A 20,510-nucleotide genomic window follows, 5' to 3' on the forward strand; every position below is an offset into this window, starting at 1 on the left:
CCCTCTCCCTCCTTTCTTGAAAAGTGGGACAACATTTACCACCCTCCAATCCGCAGGAACTGATCCTGAACGGAAAGAACCTTGGAAAATTATTACCAATGCGCCCAAAATTTCTAGAGCCACCTCCTTAAGTACCCTGGGATGCAAGCCATCAGGTCCCAGGGACTTATCAGCCTTCAGACCTAACAGTCTATCTAACACCATTTTCTGCCTAATATAAATACCCTTCAGTTCGTCCATTACCCTAGGTCCTTCAGCCACTATTGCATCTGGCAGATTGCTTGTGTCTTCCCTCGTGAAGACAGATCTAAAGTCCACATTCAACTATTCTGCCATCTCCTTGTTCCCCATAATAAATTCACCCGCTTCTGACTTCAAGGGCCCAATTTTGGTCTTAACCATTTTTTTTTCTTTTCACATACCTAAAAAAGCTTTTACTATCCTCCTTTATATTTTTGGCCAGTTTTCCTTCGCATCTCATTTTTTCTGTGTATTGTCTTTTTAGTTATCCGCTTGTTGCTCTTTAAAAGCTTCCCAGTCCTCTGGCTTCCCACTCATTTTTGCTATGTTATACTTCTTTTTTATCTTCATACAGTCCTTAACTTCCCTCGTCAGCCACGGTCGCCCCTGCCTCCCCTTAGGATCTTTCTTCCTCTTTGGAAATGAACTGATCCTGCACCTTCTGCATTATATCCAGAAATACCTGCCATTGTTGTTTCACTGCCATCCCTGCTAAGGTATTGTACCATTGAACTTTGACCAGCTCCTCCCTCATAGCTCCATATCTCCCTCTGTTCAACTGCAGTACTGACGCTTCCGATTCTCCCTTCTCCCTCTCAAATTGCAGATTAAAACTTATCATATTATGGTCACTACCTCTTAATGGCTCCTTTACTTGGAGGTCCCTGATCAAATCCGGTTCGTTGCACAACACCAGATCCAGAATTGCCTTCTCCCTGGTAGGCTCCAGTACACACTGTTCTAAGAATCCATCTCAGAGGCACTCCACAAACTCCCTTTCTTGGGGTCCAGTACCATCCTGATTCTCCCAGTCTACCTGCATGTTGAAATCTCCCATAACAACAGTAGTAATACCTTTGCGACATGCCAATTTCAACTCCTGATTCAACTTACACCCAACATCCAGACTACTGTTTGGGGGCCTGTAGATAACTCCCATTAGGGTCTTTCTACCCTTAGAATTTCTCAGCTCTATCCATACTGACTCTACATCTCCTGATTCCAGGTCCCCCCTCGCAAGGGACTGAATATCATTCCTCACCAACAGGGCTACCCCACCCCCTCTGCCCACCAGTCTGTCCTTTCGATAGCACGTATAGCCTTGAATAATCATTTCCCAGGCCCTGTCCTCTTGAAGCCACATCTCAGTTATCCCCACAACATCATACTTGCCAACTTCCAACTGAGCCTCAAGCTCATCCACCTTATTTCTTATGCTTCGTGCATTCATATATAATACTTTTTAATTTGTTTCTCCCCTCACCCTTCCTATCAATCCCTATTTCACTTGGCTCTACTGTATGATCCCTTCTTGAGTTTTCTGCTCTGTTGATTCTGTTGTCCTTCTTAACTTCTCTCGTTCTCACTTTCCCATTAACTTGATTCTTAAATTTCCAGTTTGGCCCCTCCCCACCATTACTTAGTTTAAACACACCTGTGTTGCAGTGGCAAACCTGTCTGCCAGAATGCTGGTCCCCCACCTATTAAGATGAAAACCGACCCTCTTGTACAATTTATTCTCACCCCAAAACATACCCCAGTGATCCAAGAATTTAAATCCTTGCTTTCGGCACCAGTCCCTCAGCCACACGTTCAAGTCCATTATCTCTCTGTTCCTGCCCTCTCCAGCCCGAGGAACTGGAAGCAAACCAGAGATAACCACCCTGGAAGTCCTGCTTTTCAGCCTTCTTCTGAGTTCCCTGAAGTCCCACTGTAGAATGCCCCTCCCTTTCTTCCCGACATCATTAGTGCCGACATGCACCACCACCTCTGGCTCTTCACCTTCACCCTTGAGGATTCTCTGCACTCTATCAGTGACGTTCTGGATCCTGGCACCAGGAAGGCAACACACCATCCTCAAATCTCGCCTGTTGCCGCAGAAACCCATCAGTCCTTCTCACTATGGAGTCCCCTATTACCACAGCTCTCCGTGATGTCTGACTTCTCGGCTCTGCCTCGACTCCAATTTTTGACTCGCAGACCTGTCCACCTCTTGGACTGGCAGTGTCGTCTGTCTCGACAGTTTCCAAGACAGTCAGCCTGTTTACAATAGGTGCTTCCCCTGGGGTCTCTTGTACTTCATTCATGTCTTCCTTCGTCATCGACATTCCCCTTCTCTCTTCACGTATCCTCGGTGTAATGACAGCACTGAAGGTCCTGTCCAGAAAATTCTCATTCTCTCAGATAAACCTGAGGTCATCTAGTTCTTTCTACAGGGCTGCAACAACCTCCTTCAGAAGCTGAATGTGTACACACTTACCACAGCTATAGGAGTCAGAAATATCATCAGTGTCCCCTGACTCCCACATCATGCATGCAGCACACTGAGTCAGCTTGGCAGTCATGTCTTCACCCCCTTCAACAGTGGCGTAATCTCCTCACTGTGCCTCTATGCCGAAAACTCGCACTTTACTCACCAGGCACTTCCCTCAACCCTTGTTTTTTGCTGTGAGTCTGTGGACTCTTAATTAGGTTAGAGGAGGAGGGTTGGAAGGAGGCGCTACCGTGTCTGAGTGAGGAAGCTGGTTTCTACTGAGCTTCATCAACATGCGCAACTAAAGTACATTAGACCAAATCTTCTTTATCCCTTTTAGAAAAGATTAAGAATCATAATCAAAGATGAAAATTATACTGCAAACCACAGCCCCCAATTCTTTAAATTTAAAAACTCAACCATGAAGCATCTGAACTGCTCTTCAGTTATTGCAAAAATTAATATTGCAAAAATCTTAAAAACATATTGATAGGTGCAGGATAATAAACTCGTTTTCAGTTACGTGACCTGACAGGGCCAATTATGAGTAATCTTAATATCTACAGCTGATTGCTCTTAAGTATAGCCATCTGACTCAATGACTAGATTATAGATTAAAATTTAATAAGTTTCCTCAAGAGCAGGTAATTTTCTGAAAACTGGTGATGAACATAAACTGTACATCATTCGAATCAGAAGCTTACAGGGTGCATATATTTTGGGGCTAATGAAAATGTGGTGAAAAACATGCATCATGCAACTCACATTTTATTATGATGCACGTGATCTGCTCTTTATTATCATTTCCTCACTTTAAATTGTTGTTTATATGTAGCATTGTATGTAGGAAGGCAAAATACTGCATTAAACGCTGTAATGTCCTACTGAGTCTTTTAATGACATCAGAGCAGTATGCCACTGGAAAAAAAATCTATTTTACTGCAATGTGTCAGCCCTTCCTTTTTGGTATGATCTGGTTATAAAATTAGTTGCTCACAGAAGAGGAAAAAGAGGAAAAGTTACAAAAGATAAAACAAGATGGTAAATGGATGATAGCTACCTTTTGCATCTGGTTCCATTCAAGGAAAGGTGACCTTTTGGTAACATTATTATGGAAGAAAGAAGTTCTACTCCCAAATTCCTATTCTGCAATACAGCAGATAAACAGGTTAATTTAAAAAGGGGAAACAGCAGCTAAAAGATAACAGGAAACAAAATCTTGGTACTGATCTGTTGAAAAGAAGTCAATTATCCTCTGCCAACAAAAAAGTGCATTTGTCCTCATTCCTGCAAAATAAAGCAATACTATACTATTCAGATTAATGTGATACCATAGAATGGTGTATTCTAAATTAAGATGTAATATTATTAACTGCTGACATCACTGGAACTCAAGAATGGTACAACTACATAATAGTTGGAGTATTTGTGATTTACAGTTCATTTTCCTCTACGTTAACAATAACCTGTACTTGTAAGGCACCTTTAAGAAAATAAAACCTTCTAACGCATTGGACAGAAATTTAATAAAGCAAAATCTGATGATATAAATCAGATGAGAATTCAGTTTTAATCCCCATTATTAATACACTTCTAACCAGCAATGAATTAATAAATAAGCCACCTTGTGTATGGTCAATCCAGAAAAAGGGTTCGACAATTAGATTTAAAAACTCTCTGTCAACTACCTCAACTTGGTTAAGTTGGAAAAATAGCTACCAACTGCATTAATCACAAAATTAGTTGTGTAAAACTTTGGGAACTAAGTCAGTAGTTTGAAAAATACAGCATAAATTGTAGCAGCAGCTGACACTGCATCTGCTGCAGCTCCAACAGTCCCTCGCTGCAACTGCAAAATTATAGTGGAGATTTCCCAACAGACTGTCCTTTGCTACCTTGGAACTGTGCCTGTTGGAGAAAAATATTTCCATTAAACTGACCATCTAACTTTAAATATCTAAATGGAATTCAAATCATACACAACTGACTGGCTCAGCAATGACAGTGTTGCATGTTCTCTCGGAGATTATCTTGGGCATAGTGGAGTTAGATAGTCTAACATGGTTTGATATGCATTTAAAGACATGGCTGTAACATCCAATCTTTAACTCTACTATAAAGGTGACTGAGGGGCCACTATGGTTAACTGCCCTGGAAGTAGCACAAATCCAACAATAATATGAATGAGTTAAAAAAAAGTAGGTAGAAGAAAGTAACACATCCCTTGGATCCATGTGCCCACAAGATTGCAGCCGCAAGAATCAGTTAATTAGTCAATTATTCCAGTAGCAGAGACTCAGTAATTTAGCAGCTATCATACAGTTTCAAACAGCAATGGAGGCTTTGAAGACTCAATTGTGGAATGTGCAAGTCTGGTTAAAGGTGAAACAAATCATTTCCACGAAGAAAGACATAATGTTCTTTGCATTTTCCAACCTATTACACTTGCAATACATGTCATTTATGTTTACTTATATTACAGTGGTGCCCTTCTCCTGAACTCAATGTACATTTACTGTTTAATATTGCTGCTCTGACCTCGTCCGCATTTTGACACGCAAGTATTTAGAGCTCGTAGTCATGGCCACAATTTACTAAAAAAAAGGCTAGTACAAATTTGTATGGCATAAAGATTGATGTAATTATATCAATTTTATTTGTGCTCCAAAGCATAAAGTCACACACCATGGAAACCGACTCTTCGGTCCAACTAGTACACACCGATCATGTTCTCAAACTAAACCACGTCCACTTGCCTGCCTTTAGCCTGTACCCCTCCAAACATCTTCTACTCATGAACTTATCCAAGTGTCTTTTAAATGTTGTAACTGTACTTGTATCCACCACTTCCCCTGGCAGTTCATTCCACATACTAGCCACTCCCTGTGTAAAAAGATCACTCTTCATGTCCTTTTTAAAACATTCTCCTCTCACTTTAAAAGTATACCTCCTAGTTTTGAAATCTCCCACACTAGGGAGAAAACTCTTGCTATTCACCTTATCTACACACTTCATGATTTTACAAACCTCTGTAAGGTCAACCTCCGAACGATCCAGTGAAAAAAGTCCCAGCCTATCCAGCCTATTTTTAGAACTCAAAACCTTTACTCCTAGCAACATTCTAGCAAATCTTTCCTGAACCTTCTCCAGTTTAATAATATCCTTCCTATAACTGGGTGGCCTGAACTGCAAACAGTAGTCCAAAAGAGGCCTCACCAATATTCTGTACAACCTTAACATGATGGCCAAACTCCTATATTCAAAGGTCTGAGCAATGGACACAAGCATTCTTAACACCTTCATAGCCACCTGCAATGCAAATTTCAAAGAATTATGTACCTGAACCCCTATGGTATCTCTGTTCTACAATGCTACCCAGGGCACTACCATTAAATGCATAAGTCCTGTCCTTGTTTGTAGTGCCAAAATGCAATACCTCTCATTTATCCAAATTGAACTCCATTTGCCACTCTTTAGCTATAGACCTAGTTGATCAAGATCTCTTTGCAATCTCCGATAACTTTCTTCATTGTCCACTATACCAACAATTGTGATGTCGTCACAAACTTACTAATAATGCATCCTATATTCTCATCCAAATCATTGATATAAATGACAAACAAAAGTGGACCCAGATCCAATCCCAGTGGAACACTGCTGGTCACAGACCTCCAGCACCATTGCTATTGAAGGTTATAGTTTGAGTATTAAACAGAAATGAATGTTTGGACTAGTTAACAATTGTAGCAAGTTACAAGATATCTGAGATGTTTGGAAGTATAGATGTTATTATTAATAATCATAAAAGTACTGACCAATCTGATGAGCGTTCACTTAGCCACTCTCGATGAATATCAAATCTTTGGACAATACTTAAAACTCTTCATCATGTTAATTATTATACACCTTACAAGCATATGTAAAATTGTTTGCAGATCTTAAAGCCAACATCTCTCCCAACATAGGTTCCTCCTCATTAATCTTCACCCTAACTCTTCAGAATCACCAACATGAGAAATAGCACTAAATGAAAACTGAAGGAACTGGAATGCTGTAAATCAGGAACAAAAACAAAGTTGCTGGAAAAGCTCAGCAGATCTAGCAGCATCTGTGAAGGTGAAAACAGAGTTAACGTTTTGGGTCCAAAGACCCTTCCTCTCCGCTTCTTCCTGTCCCGCAGGGCCGACCAGACCCCCTCCACCGACACTCTCATCCGCCTAGCGGAACTCGTCCTCACACTCAACAACTTCTCTTTTGACTCCTCCCACTTCCTACAGACTAAGGGGGTGGCCATGGGCACCCGCATGGGCCCCAGCTATGCCTGCCTCTTTGTAGGTTACGTGGAACAGTCCATCTTCCGCACCTACACAGGCCCCAAACCCCACCTCTTCCTCCGGTACATTGATGAGTGTATCGGCGCCGCCTCTTGCTCCCCAGAGGAGCTCCAACAGTTCATCCACTTCACCAACACCTTCCACCCCAACCTTCAGTTCACCTGGGCCATCTCCAGCACATCCCTCACCTTCCTGGACCTCTCAGTCTCCATCTCAGGCAACCAGCTTGTAACTGATGTCCATTTCAAGCCCACCGACTCCCACAGCTACCTAGAATACACCTCCTCCCACCCACCCTCCTGCAAAAATTCCATCCCCTATTCCCAATTCCTCCGCCTCCGCCGCATCTGCTCCCACGATAAGACATTCCACTCCCGCACATCCCAGATGTCCAAGTTCTTTAAGGACCGCAACTTCCCCCCCACGGTGATTGAGAACGCCCTTGACCGCGTCTCCCGCATTTCCCGCGACACATCCCTCACACCCCGCCCCCGCCACAACCGCCCCAAGAGGATCCCCCTCGTTCTCACACACCACCCTACCAACCTCCGGATACAACGCATTATCCTCCGACACTTCCGCCATTTACAATCCGACCCCACTACCCAAGACATTTTTCCATCCCCACCCCTGTCTGCTTTCCGGAGAGACCACTCTCTCCGTGACTCCCTTGTTCGCTCCACACTGCCCTCCAACCCCACCACACCCGGCACCTTCCCCTGCAACCGCAGGAAATGCTACACTTGTCCCCACACCTCCTCCCTCACCCCCATCCCAGGCCCCAAGATGACATTCCACATTAAGCAGAGGTTCTCCTGCACATCTGCCAATGTGGTATACTGCATCCACTGTACCCGGTGCGGCTTTCTCTACATTGGGGAAACCAAGCGGAGGCTTGGGGACCGCTTTGCAGAACACCTCCGCTCAGTTCGCAATAAACAACTGCACCTCCCAGTCGCAAACCATTTCCACTCCCCCTCCCATTCTCTTGATGACATGTCCATCATGGGCCTCCTGCACTGCCACAATGATGCCACCCGAAGGTTGCAGGAACAGCAACTCATATTCCGCCTGGGAACCCTGCAGCCATATGGTATCAATGTGGACTTCACCAGTTTCAAAATCTCCCCTTCCCCCACTGCATCCCTAAACCAGCCCAGTTCATCCCCTCCCCCCACTGCACCACACAACCAGCCCAGCTCTTCCCCCCCACCCACTGCATCCCAAAACCAGTCCAACCTGTCTCTGCCTCCCTAACCGGTTCTTCCTCTCACCCATCCCTTCCTCCCACCCCAAGCCGCACCCCCAGCTACCTACTAACCTCATCCCACCTCCTTGACCTGTCCGTCTTCCCTGGACTGACCTATCCCCTCCCTACCTCCCCACCCACACCTTCTCCACCTATCTTCTTTACTCTCCATCTTCGGTCCGCCTCCCCCTCTCTCCCTATTTATTCCAGTTCCCTCCCCCCATCCCCCTCTCTGATGAAGGGTCTAGGCCCGAAACGTCAGCTTTTGTGCTCCTGAGATGCTGCTTGGCCTGCTGTGTTCATCCAGCCTCACATTTTATTATCTTGGAATCTCCAGCATCTGCAGTTCCCATTATCTCTAAGGAAGGGTCACCGGATCCGAAATGTTAACTCTGTTTTCTCCTTCACAGGTGCTGCGAGACCTGATATGCTTTTCCAGCAACTTTATTTTTGTTACTAGAAATAGCAATGTGAAACCTTGTGCCATTTTGCTGGTTTTTCCTATCCACCTAGGTCTATTGCTAATCTCTGCAATAGGACTGAGAAGCCCTGATATTTAGTGGAGGTGGGGGCTGGGGAAGTACTGAAAAGGTGCTAAACTGTGGGAAGGCATATCAAGAGAGGAGGAAAGGGAACTGCTGGTGAGGGGCAAGGTGAAGAGAGGGCAGACTTAAAAAAAGGAGATAAACAGGTGACATTACAGCCCACAGCTGACAAGAGATTCAAGTAATATCAGGGACTACACAGAATTGTCACAGCATCTTATCTGTATTTTTGTCACCCTCCCACTCAGCCTCTCTTTTCTTCTGTAAATTTACTAAATAAACCAAGTTGGGAATTACAGACTCTAAATAGGATTGCTGAATTAAAGTTATTCCAGATCTACTCCACTCAATATTTAAGATCACTATGATTAATGCAATTCAAACCTTAGTCTATTTTGTACCCCTCCTTGGGGTTTAATCACAAAACACATGGCATTAGGAGTGCAGAGAGCTCAAATGTTGCCAATTCAGAGGTCCTAAAGCTTGCTTTTTCCATCATCACATACTCATTGCTAAGCCACCAATGTCTGCACTGGCTTGCTACGTTCATCAGACAAATGACTGACATATATCCAAAGAGATTCTGTACATGAACTGACACCAGATCACAATCTCCCAGTTGTCCACACCTCTGGCACAACAATACTTGCTTGCAGGATATTAAGATGGACATTCCCAGTGACAATTGGGACATAATCACTTTGAGCCTGACCCCTAGAGTTGGACTTATTCAAAGCGTATTGGAAAAGGCACTCAGAAATGAAAGGCTCACATGGTGGGAAAGAGGGCCAGGAGAAGCACATTTCCGCAAATCATGCCCCTTCTCCTCTGCAGCAAATACAGCTGGGACTGTTATGCCAGATAGGCTCCAGAGCCCACTGGATTACATTTCCATGACAGCACAAAGCATAGCCTTAAAAGGTGGAAGACTGCCACCACAGTACCTCACTTACTTCTAACAGGCTGCTGAGTGTCTGAAATTTTGTAGTCAATTCCAATTAATCAGGTGGAATGATAAATTTGATAAGCACTGCCTTACCAACATAATCCATTATCCTACCAGAGACTTTCTATTCGTAATCAATCATTCTCTTTCTTAATAATACATCAAATTTGTTGAAATAAATTAAGTCACATTCGTATACAATGTCTCAGCGCTCTCCAAATTTTTTTCAAGACTTCAACCTTGATGAAAGCGGAATTGTAGCACCTTCTACTGCAGACAGGGCAATGTTATGAGAAATATCACGTACACAGGGACTGGAGTTCATTTTCTCTCAGTTTGATTTAACCCCTCACCACTTCCCTAACCTAGCCTTCCTTATTTTTGCACTGCCCCTAGTGGCATGTCGGTTGATTGTCACTTGTTTTTCATTGGATAATTGGGAGGCTTGGCGATGGATTTTCCTTTGGAGTTATCTCCCCCTCCAGCCCCATTCTGATTTAGCCCCTCCCACTTTTCCTACCTTTTCTTCTTGTCATGTGTACTCCAGTACAAAAGGGCAGGGGTACAGTGAAAAGTTTTACAATGTCGCCTCTTATGGGTCCATCTTAGCTACAAGTGGAATAAAAAGAAGACTAGATGCATTACTTCATAGTGTTTAAGAGATAAGTTAGAAATAACTACTAGTCAAAGGATTGGCATTACAAGTCAGCTTAAAAAAAAATTCCAAATAGCCATTACATTGCAGCAGCTAAGGGGCTTCCCCACATGTTCTAAACACCCGCACCAAATCCCCCGATCCAACAACTGTCCCCTATCCGCTCCAAGCCTCCAGTCCACTATATAATGGCTTTCAGCTGCTCCAAGGTAAATTCCAGGACCAATTCCCTCGCGCCAGCCTCCACCCAGGACCGCTTCTCCAGCACTGTTACCCCTGTGTTGGCCGCTCCTCCAGATGTGCCTCCACCCCATCGACTGCTGCTCTGGACTGCTTCCAGACGCCAGCCACTGCTTTAGGATTAGCCTCTGGAGTTCGCCAGCTCCTCCATTCCCCTAACACAGAAGGGGGAAAGAAATGAAGAGAGGGGAAAAAAATGATTTAAAAAAACACAGGTGGAGCAGAGGATCTCTGGCTGGAGCAACTTTGCTGCCATCTTGTCAGAAATCTTTCTGTTATGGTTGCACTATCCCTGGCAGGCAGTACTTGTAAATTTGTTCTAATTTTTTTTAAATTAGTCAAATGGGTCACTTGGTGGCGGATTTGTTTTAAAAAAAAGGGCAGCGGTCTTCTAACCATGGGGGGGGGGGGGGGGGAGTATTTGTTACTTGTTAATTGGGTGATTTGGTGATTGAGGTTATTTAAAGAAGAGTCAGGGTCTTCTATGGGAGAAGAGGAGGTTGCTGTCTGGTCAAGGAAATGGTCCCAGAGGGAAAGGTGGGAACTGATGTTTTGATTACAGTGGCTCAGTTATTAGCACTGCAGCCTCACAGCGCCAGGGACCCAGGTTCGATTCCAGCCTCGGGCAATTGTTTGTGTGAAGTATTCACATTCTCCGTGTCTGCATGGGCTTCCTCTGGGTGCTGCGGTTTCCTTCCACAGTCCAAAGATGTGCAGGCTAGGTGGACTGGCCATGCTAAATTGCCCATAGTGTCAGGGGTGTGTGGGTTATAGGGGAGGGGTCCGGGTGGGATGGTTCAAGGGTCAGTGCGGACTTGTTGGGCCAAAGGGCCTGTTTCCACACTGTAGGGATTCTATGATCTATGATCAATAAAGCCCTTGTAAATTTCCAGAAGTCTTTTTCTGCCCACTTCAACATGTTTATATCGGTGTTAAACAACCATTATCGTTTGTTCAGATTCATGATTATCTTCATCCTCTTCCTCAGAATTTTCTTCATTGTGTGTCATTTAGACTATCCTCCCTTCAACTTTGGGCAGTTTGCCAGGTAATGATTCTTTAAGTCATATTTGAAGCTCCCATTAACTGCTTGGGTTTGTACATCCCTGGGATTAATTAAGCCTTTATTTCTGCTCCAATTCTATCTTGCGCCATAATCTGTTAAACGCACTTTTATCCTAGTTCTATCTTTAATCTTTCCACTATGCCAATACTTGTGTCCAACATCTACATCAGTTTGAATTCTGGTAATCACCAAGTTCTCTATCCTTTGTGTCACCTTTGAATATCCCATTTGTTCTACGAAATGACAACTTTCTCAGGAATCTTTTCCAAAATAGTAGACATCTAATCCCTTCAAGTTTCCTTCTCCAAAGCCCAATACAGTTAGAGCTAGTAGCTTGCTCATAGGACTCACTTGAGCACAATTCAATAACTTAAATGCTAGTTCTGATCCAGGGAACCCAAACTAGATATCATTATTAATTCACACATTCTTTGAGTGTATGATATATTCTTCCATATAATGATCATTTATTTCTTCAACTTAACAAAACCTGATCATACTTCATAGGTAGCAATAACACAGTATGCAGCTGATAGAACACAAATAGAGCAATGGGACATTGTAGACGTAAAGTTGGGAACAATTGGATATAGAAGGAATTCTAGGACAGACTAGCAGGCAGTAAAAGACATAGGCATGATAAGACAAGAAGGACTAGAAAGCTAAATTGTATCTATTTTAATGAGAGGGGCTAACTGGTGAGGTGGGTGAATTTACAGGTTTAATCACAAATGGGAAAATGATTTGTTGCAATCTTTGAGACATGGTTAAAGGAAGGGTAGGAAAGGCAGCTCAACATTCCAGGGTGTAGAAATTTCAGACATGATAGCAGTAGTGTAGGAGAGGTAGCAGCATTGCAGTGTTTAGAAAGAAAACCATCACTGCAGTAATGAGGGAGGATGTCTCAGAAGGTTATTCAAATGAGGCCATCTAGGTAGACTGGAAATAAAAAGGGGCCAATCACTGCTAGGATTGTACTACCATCAGAGGGAGATACAGGAGCAAGTAGGTAGACAAATCACAGTGAGGCGTGAGACAAATGGGGTTATAGTAGGAGGGGATTTCAACATGTTAACATTAATTGGGACAGCCTCAGTATACAAGAATTAGACATGATGGAATTTTTAAAGCTCATCCAAGAGACCTTTTTGTGCCAGTGCATAGATAATCCCACTAGACATGGGGCAGTGCAAGACCTAATCCTAGGGAATGATGCCAGGCATGCCGTTGAATTATCATTGGGCAAATGTTTTGGGATAATGACCGTTAATCTAAGTTTCAAATTCATTATGGAAAGAGATAAGAACAGTGCAGAGGTTGTAACTAAATTAGGGGAAGACAAATTTAAATATCATTAGGTAGGATCTAGCAAACATAGACTGGGAGCAGCTACTTGCAAGTAAGTCTACATTTGGAAAGTGGCAGTCTTTTAAAAGTAGTCCAGTGAGAGCTCACAGCCAGCATGCTCCTCTAGTGAATGGCAGAGGGAGCAAGTCCAGTGAACCCTGGATGTCAAGAGCTTGATAAAGAAAAAGAAACAAGTGTATGTTAGGTACAGAGCAATAAAAACAGGGGAGGCCCTTCAGGAGTGTAGAGAGTTTAGGGAGATTGCTTAAAAAAAGACAGTAAGAAGGCAAAGAAGGGCCATGAAATATTTTTGGCAGATAGGATTAAGGAAAACCTCAAGGATTTTATAAGTATTTTCAGAGCAAGAGAATTACCGGGGAAGAGCAGGCCTGTTCGAGACAAAGGGGCTATTTGTGCGGGGAGCCAGAGGATGTCGGGGAGGTCTTAAATAAATATATCTCACCTGTATTCACCAAGGAGAAAGACACGGTTGCTGGAGATTTTAATTGGGATGATGATATTCCAGAGCATGTTATGATTAATAAGAAGGAGGTATTAAATGAGGCAAAGGTGCATAAATCCCCAGGGCCTTATGAGATGTATCCTAGACTGCTTTGAGAGACAAGGTTGATGGCCCTGGCTGAGATATTTAATACTTCTCTGGCCAAAGGTGAAGTGCCAAATGACTGGAGGATAGCTAATGTGATTCCTTTTTACAAAAAGGGCAGCAGGGATATGCTAGATAACTACAAGCCAATTATTCTGATGTCAGTGGTACAGAAATTATTGGAAACAATTCTGAGCGATGGGATTCATTATTACTTAGAAAGGCAGGTATTGATCAGGAATAGTCAACCTGCATTTGTTGGATGGAGATCCTGTCTGACTTGAGTTTGTTGAAAAGCGGACTAAATATATTAATTAGGGGAGTGCAGTTGATACAGTTTACATGGACTTCAATAAGGCTATGACGAGGTTCCACATGGAAGACTGGTTCAAAAGGTAAAAGCTCATGGATTCAAGGCACGTTGGAAAACTGAATCTAAATTCTTGCAAATAGGAGGCAAAGGGTGATTCAGAAAAGTTGTTCTTTTGTGATTGGAAGCCGCGACCAGCAGTGTACCACAAAGGCCGGTGCTGGAGCCCTTACTGTTTGTTATGTACATTATTGGCTTAGATGTGAATGTAGAAGGTATAATTAGTAAGTTCGCAGATGATACAAAAATTGGTAATGTTGTTGACACTGCAGAGGATGGTCTCAGACTACAGTCCAATATTGAACAGCTAGTAAATTGGGCAAAACAATGGCAGATGAAATTTAATCCTGACAAGTGGGAGATAATGAATTTTGGGGAGGTCTAATAAGGGAAGGATTTCCACAATGAATGGTAGATCCTTAGGGAGTATTGGAGAACAAAGGGACCTTGGTATACAAGTCCACAGACCCTCGAGGCTATCAACACAGGTAGATAGGGTGAAGAAGGCATGGGGGGGTACTTGGTTTCATCAACTGGTACACAGATAGTAGGAGTAGGGAAATCTTGTTGCAACTTTATAAAACATTGGTTAAGCCTCAGATGGAATACCGTGTATAGTTCTGATCACCACATGATTAGGTGGACAAGGATGTTGGCAGGTAATGTAAAGTCTCTGTTATGAGAGAGACTGAATAAGCTGGGTTTGTTTTCCCTGGAGTAGATACAGTTGGGGATGATCTAAGTGAGGTATATAAAATTATGAGAGGCATAGATAAAGTAGATCATGAGAATCTTTTCCCTATAGCAGATGAGTCAAAAATCAGAGGACATGAGTTCAAGCTGAGGAGTAAGTGGTTTAGAGGGAATCTGCAGAAAAAAAATCTTGTGGTAGAAAATTGGAACGCACTGTTTTAGAGGGCAATGGAGGCAGGTGTCCTTGCAACATTTAAGAAGCACCTGAGCGAGGACTTAAAATGCCTGGAGGCTATGTATCAAGTGCAGGTATATGGGAATAGTATAGTTTGGTGTTGGTCGATCAGCATATATATGGTGAGCTGAAGGGCCTATTGCTGTGATGTATGACGCTCATATTGAAAGTTAATTATACCACGACAATTTAAATTTTCTATTTTCCATTAGAGCTACGAAGATTGTAGTTTCTGCAACTCTTTTTCCTAGTCTTTATCCAACCTTTACTTTTAGACAACTATGAAAACCCAGAAGGCCAGATGGTGAATAGTAAATAGTAAAAATATTCTTTTTTAAAGAAAGTCTCCTAAGTTAAAATCTGACCCGGTACATGGCAGTGCCAGTGAGTTGAATTTCCCGACGTCTTGGCTGAGTAATCATTACCTGAGGGACAGAAGCAGCAATCTGATGACCACCCAGCTGTGGTTTAACAGCAAAGCTTATTCTCATAAATCTTTAGTCTTTCGACACATTCTAGCATTAAATAAAGATTGTGAACATGTCCGCAAGGAGATCAAATTAGTGCTTCCAGAGTTTTTAATTCTCCAAAAAACTGGAGTTAACCATTACACACTGCAACAAGAACTTACTTACACAGTTAGACACACCTTGAAATCCTTCGATCGCAGGTTCGGTACACTGTAGGTATTTTCTCTTCAACCTGTTCAAAGATGATATTACACAACACTGGACCAGATGGGGCTTGAACCCTGGCCTCATGACTCAGTGGCAGGGACACTATCACTGCACTACAACAGTCCTACAAATCTAGTATATGCCTATTTAGCATGGCACAAGTGAATCCACAGTTAATGCCCAAACTTTGCATATTATTAAAAAAAGTAATATATAACTAACATTTACCATGATTGACTACATAACCAACTTTCCTAAATAAGTGGTAATGTCACAAATATCTTTAACATCTATGCTATAAACCGATATCAGGTCATTAAGGACATCAACATTTATTAAATAACTATATGCCAATGGACAAATTAAGGATGTAGTACGTGCAAGATCAACAATTTCACTTATATATAGCTAATTGGCACCAGTATTACAAGGTACTGCAATTTTGCAGAAAAGCAGGGTTCCAACAGTTCAAAGTAGTCACTGATTGCATTCAGATGCCCATATACACTCTCTTTGCAATACTACGAAATACTTCAACAGAAAAGGAATCCAATCTGTCAGTGAATAATTTGTTTTATGCTAAAAGTACAACATAAATCAAGTAAATGTCTGTTTTTCTTCAGTGTGGCCAGAATACCTTCATTCTAAGGCAGTCAGAGAATCGTAGAATTGTTACAGCACAGGAGGCCGTCATTTGGTCCAATTTGTACATGCTGGCACTCTAAATGGTCGTTATAACTACCAACATGCTCCTGCCTTATCACCGCAATTCTCAACATAATTTGAATAGAAATAAGTAATCAATCCCTCTCCAATGACTGGATTAAACCTAACTTCACAACATTTCCAAGTTGTACATTACAGAGATGAACCACTTGTGACAGTTTTCTCAAGCATCGCATTTATTTTGCAAATCATTTTCTATCTGCGTCCCTCCTTCTCAATCCTTTTAACAGTTTCTCCCTATCTATACAGTTCAAGCTCTTTCAATTTTGGAAACTTTTATCAAATCTCCTCTGAGAATCTTCCCTCCATACAGAAAAATTCCAACTTTTCCAATCTACCATCATAACTAAGGTTAGTCATTTGTGGAATTATTTTTGTAAATCACTCTATCCAATGGCTTCGCATCTTTCCTAAAGTATGGTGTAGAGAACAGCATTACCCTCATTGACCTTCAATCTCAATAAATTGGACAAACTGTGGGTGTTTTCATAAAGCAGAGGAGATTGAGATGGATCGTAATTGAGTTGTGTCAAATTATGCGTGGCATAGATAGAATGGACAGGAAGAAACAATTTTTTCCTTTGACGGAGAGATCAAATACTGGGGGCCACAGATTTAAGGGGCAGGAAATTGAGGAAACGAGAGGAAAAACATTTTCACTAGTGTGGTGAAATCTGAAACTCATTGCTTGTAAGGGTGGTGGAGGCAAGAACACTTATTCAAGAAAGGTTTAGGCGTGCAAGGCTGTGGGTCAAGTGCTGGAAAATGAGATTATAGTAGTTCAGTGCATCAGAGATAATGGGAACTGCAGATACTGGAGAATCCAAGATAACAAAATGTAGAGCTGGACGCACACAGCAGGGCAAGCAGCATCTTAGGAGCAGAAAAGCTAAATTTTCGGGTCTAGACCCTTCATCAAAAATGGGGGATGCGGAGAGGATTCTGAAATAAATAGGGAGAAAGGGAGAGGCGGAAAGAAGATGGATAGAGGAGAAGATAGGTGGAGAGGAGACAGACAAGTTAAAGAGGGGGGGATGGGGCCAGTAGAGGCGAGTGTTGGTGGGGAAGTAGAGAGGGGATAGTTCAGTCCGGGGAGGACAGACAGGTTAAGGGGGTTGAATGAAATGGGGGTGTGGCTTGAGGTGGGAGGAGGGGATAGGTGAGAGCAAGAACAGGTTAGGAAGGCGGGGACGAGCTGGGCTGGTTTCGGGATGCAGTAGGAGGAGTGAAGCTTTTGAAGCTTGAGAAATCCACATTTATACCATTGGGCTGCAGGGTTCCCAAGCGGAATATGAGTTGCTGTTCCTGCAACCTTCGGGTTGCATCATTGTGGCACTGCAGGAGGCCCAGGATGGACATGTCATCCAAAGAATACGAGGGGGAGTTGAAATAGTTTGCGACAAGCAGATGCAGTTGTTTAATGCGAACCGAGCGTAGATGTTCTGCAAAGCGGTCCCCAAACCTCCACTTGGTTTCCTCGATGTACAGGGGGCCACAACAGGTACAGCGGATGCAGTATACCACATTGGCAGATGTGCAGGTGAACATCTACTTGATGTGGAAAGTCTCTTGGGGCCTAGGATGGGGGTGAAGGAGGAGATATGGGGGCAGGTGGTGCACTTCCTGCAGTTGCAGGGGCAAGTGCCGAGCGTGGTGATGTTGGAGGAGTGTGTGGAGCCGACAAGGGAGTCATGGAGACAGCGGTCCTGCCGAAAGGCTGATAAGGGTGGGGAGGGAAGAATGTCCTTGGTAGTGGGGTCAGCTTGTAGCTGGCAGAAGTGGCAGAGGATGATGCGTTGAATCCGGAGGTTGGTGGGGTGGTACGTGAGGACAAGGGGGATTCTGTCTTTGTCATTGCAAGGAGGGGGTTTGAGGGATGAATTGTGGGAAACGCGAGAGATGCGGTCAAGGGTGTTTTTAACCACTGTGGAGGGGAAATTGCAGTCCTTGAAAGACGAGGGCATCTGGGATGTCCAGGAGTGAAATGTTTCACCTTGGGAGCAGATGCGGTGGAGGCAAAGGAATTGGGAGTAGGGGATGTCATTCTTGCAAGAAGGTGGGTGACAGGAAGTGTATTCGAGGTAGCTGTGGGAGTCGGTAGGCTTGAAATAGATATCGGCTTCCAGGTGGTTTCCAGAGATGGAAACAGAGAGGTCCAGGAAGGAGAGAGAGGTATTGGACATGGTCTTCCTCCGTTATATCAATAACTGTATTGGCGCCACCTCAAGGAGCTCGAACAGTTCATCCACTTCACTAACACTTTCCACCCCAGCCCTAAGTTCACCTGGACCATCTGCTAATGTGGTATGTTGTATCCGCTGTTGCCAATGTGGCCTCCTCTACATCGAGGAAACCAAGAGGAGGCTTGGAGACGGCTTTGTGGAACACCTATGCTCAGTTTGTGACAAACGACTTTGCCTCCCAGTCGCAAACCACTTCAGCTCCCCTTCCCACTCCTTGGACGACATGTCCATCCTGGGCCTCCTCCAGTGCCACAACGATGCCACCTGAAGCTCCAGGAAGAGCACCTCATATTTCACTTGGGAACCCTGTAGCCAAATGGTCACAATATGAATTTCACAAGCTTCAAAATCTCTCCACCCAAAACCTCAAACCAAAACCAGCCAAGCTCGTCCCCGCCTCCTTGACTTGTCCATCTCCCCTCCATCTATCTGCTCCTTTATCCACCTTCCATCACCTTCCCCACTCTATTTATTTCAGAATCCCCTTCTCTTCACCCATTTCTGAAGAAGGGTCCAGACCCGAAACGTCAGCTTTCCTGCTCCTCTGATGCTGCCTGGCTAGCTGTGTTCATCCAGCTCTACACCTTGTTATCACAAAAAAAATGTCTCTCATAAAGCTAATATCCATCACAGCTCATTAAATAAGAACTATCATTATTCGTTAAGAGAATGTGCATCAAGTGAGAAATTCCCATGCCACATGCACTGGTCTCTTTAAAGAGTGGGAAATATTGGACCATTTTTAATTCTATAGTATTCCTAATTTATTTACCAGATGTTATTTGGTTAATAAAGAAATGTTACCTTGCTAAAAATATTTATATGTTCTTCTTTGCAATACTAAATTCAATAAACCATTGTTATACCAGCTCCCTGATACAACACTTTTGCAACTCAAATTCTGTAATACGCATCACCACAAAAAGTGTTTGATTTAGCAAAGTGACAATTTAAAGTAAATTATCAGATTTAAAAGCTGTGTACACACTTTGTTACTATAAATACATCAAACTGATAGAAAGTATTAATAATCAAAATTATTTTGTTGAACTCGACAGAGATAGCTCATAGGAAATAACTGTAGGAGTAAGCCATTCAGCCCTGCGAACCTGCAACATCATTCAATAAAGACATGACAACGAAACAATGAACTTTATGATGCAAGACCCAAGGATTTTGTTAAATTATTGTCACGTAGATTAATAATTCATTATAATTCCACATTCATGTCAGTTTAAAACTGACTATGCATTAAAAATGGCTTTATAGAAGGATGAAAAAGTGGAAGGTAAGTCACACTTGACCCCTTTTATCATGCTCCTATCATTTGCTCCTGTTTATTTCACTCTCAAATGCAGAAACTGATGCTCAGTGATCACATGAGCATATCCAAGAAATCATCTTGCTGACATAATTTTACAAAATGGATTCTGACACATGCAAAACAAGAGAGGCTGAAAATATTTTTTTAAAAATTAACCACTTAAATTGGTGCATTATGGTCACATTTCTGAAACACTTTCAAAGCCATTGGTTTCTGAAAACAGTTAGCAGTACCCTAAGAAGTAACCAATGTGCACAGACGAAGGATTCATATCAAAAACTATCAAATTTAAAAAGGATTGGTTTTTCAATTAGATCTCCCTTCTACAGGATTCATCTCACTTGCTTCCAGGATCCAGATTTGAGATTTGTACAATGTTAAATGTTCAAAACTCATTTTAAGTTTCAAAAGCTTTTGTAAAATTGATTACGACCGTCAATTTAACGATGCCACATCCCTTTTTAAAACCAATCCACCTAATTAAATTTCAGGTCAAAAAGTGATGTTTGGTCAGTTTAAATATATCACTTACAGCAAATTGCTGGTAATGACTGAAAATGGTGAAGTTATGAGAATAATAAAAAAAGGGAAAATTGTTTATTATCATTTATAAATTTGGATACAGGCCTAAAAGATTTCTTGTAAAAGTCCATTGAGTAAAGAAAGCCATGTTTCCAGCTGATTATTTCAGCCAACAACGCAACAGAGAAATATGTTTTTAAAAAGAACTTTGTCACAAGCTTCTCTTTAGCAAAGTAA

General features: G+C 42.6%; 1 protein-coding gene across 13 annotated transcripts in view; it reads right to left on the reverse strand.

Annotated features, from left to right (window-relative positions):
• msraa (methionine sulfoxide reductase Aa) overlaps positions 1-20,510 on the reverse strand; it is a 548,797-nt gene that overhangs the window by 370,096 nt on the left and 158,191 nt on the right. The gene's annotated exons all lie outside the window — the stretch shown is intronic.

The sequence above is a fragment of the Stegostoma tigrinum genome, chromosome 4 (assembly GCF_030684315.1).
Source record: "Stegostoma tigrinum isolate sSteTig4 chromosome 4, sSteTig4.hap1, whole genome shotgun sequence".
Classification (NCBI taxonomy): Eukaryota; Metazoa; Chordata; class Chondrichthyes; order Orectolobiformes; family Stegostomatidae; genus Stegostoma; species Stegostoma tigrinum.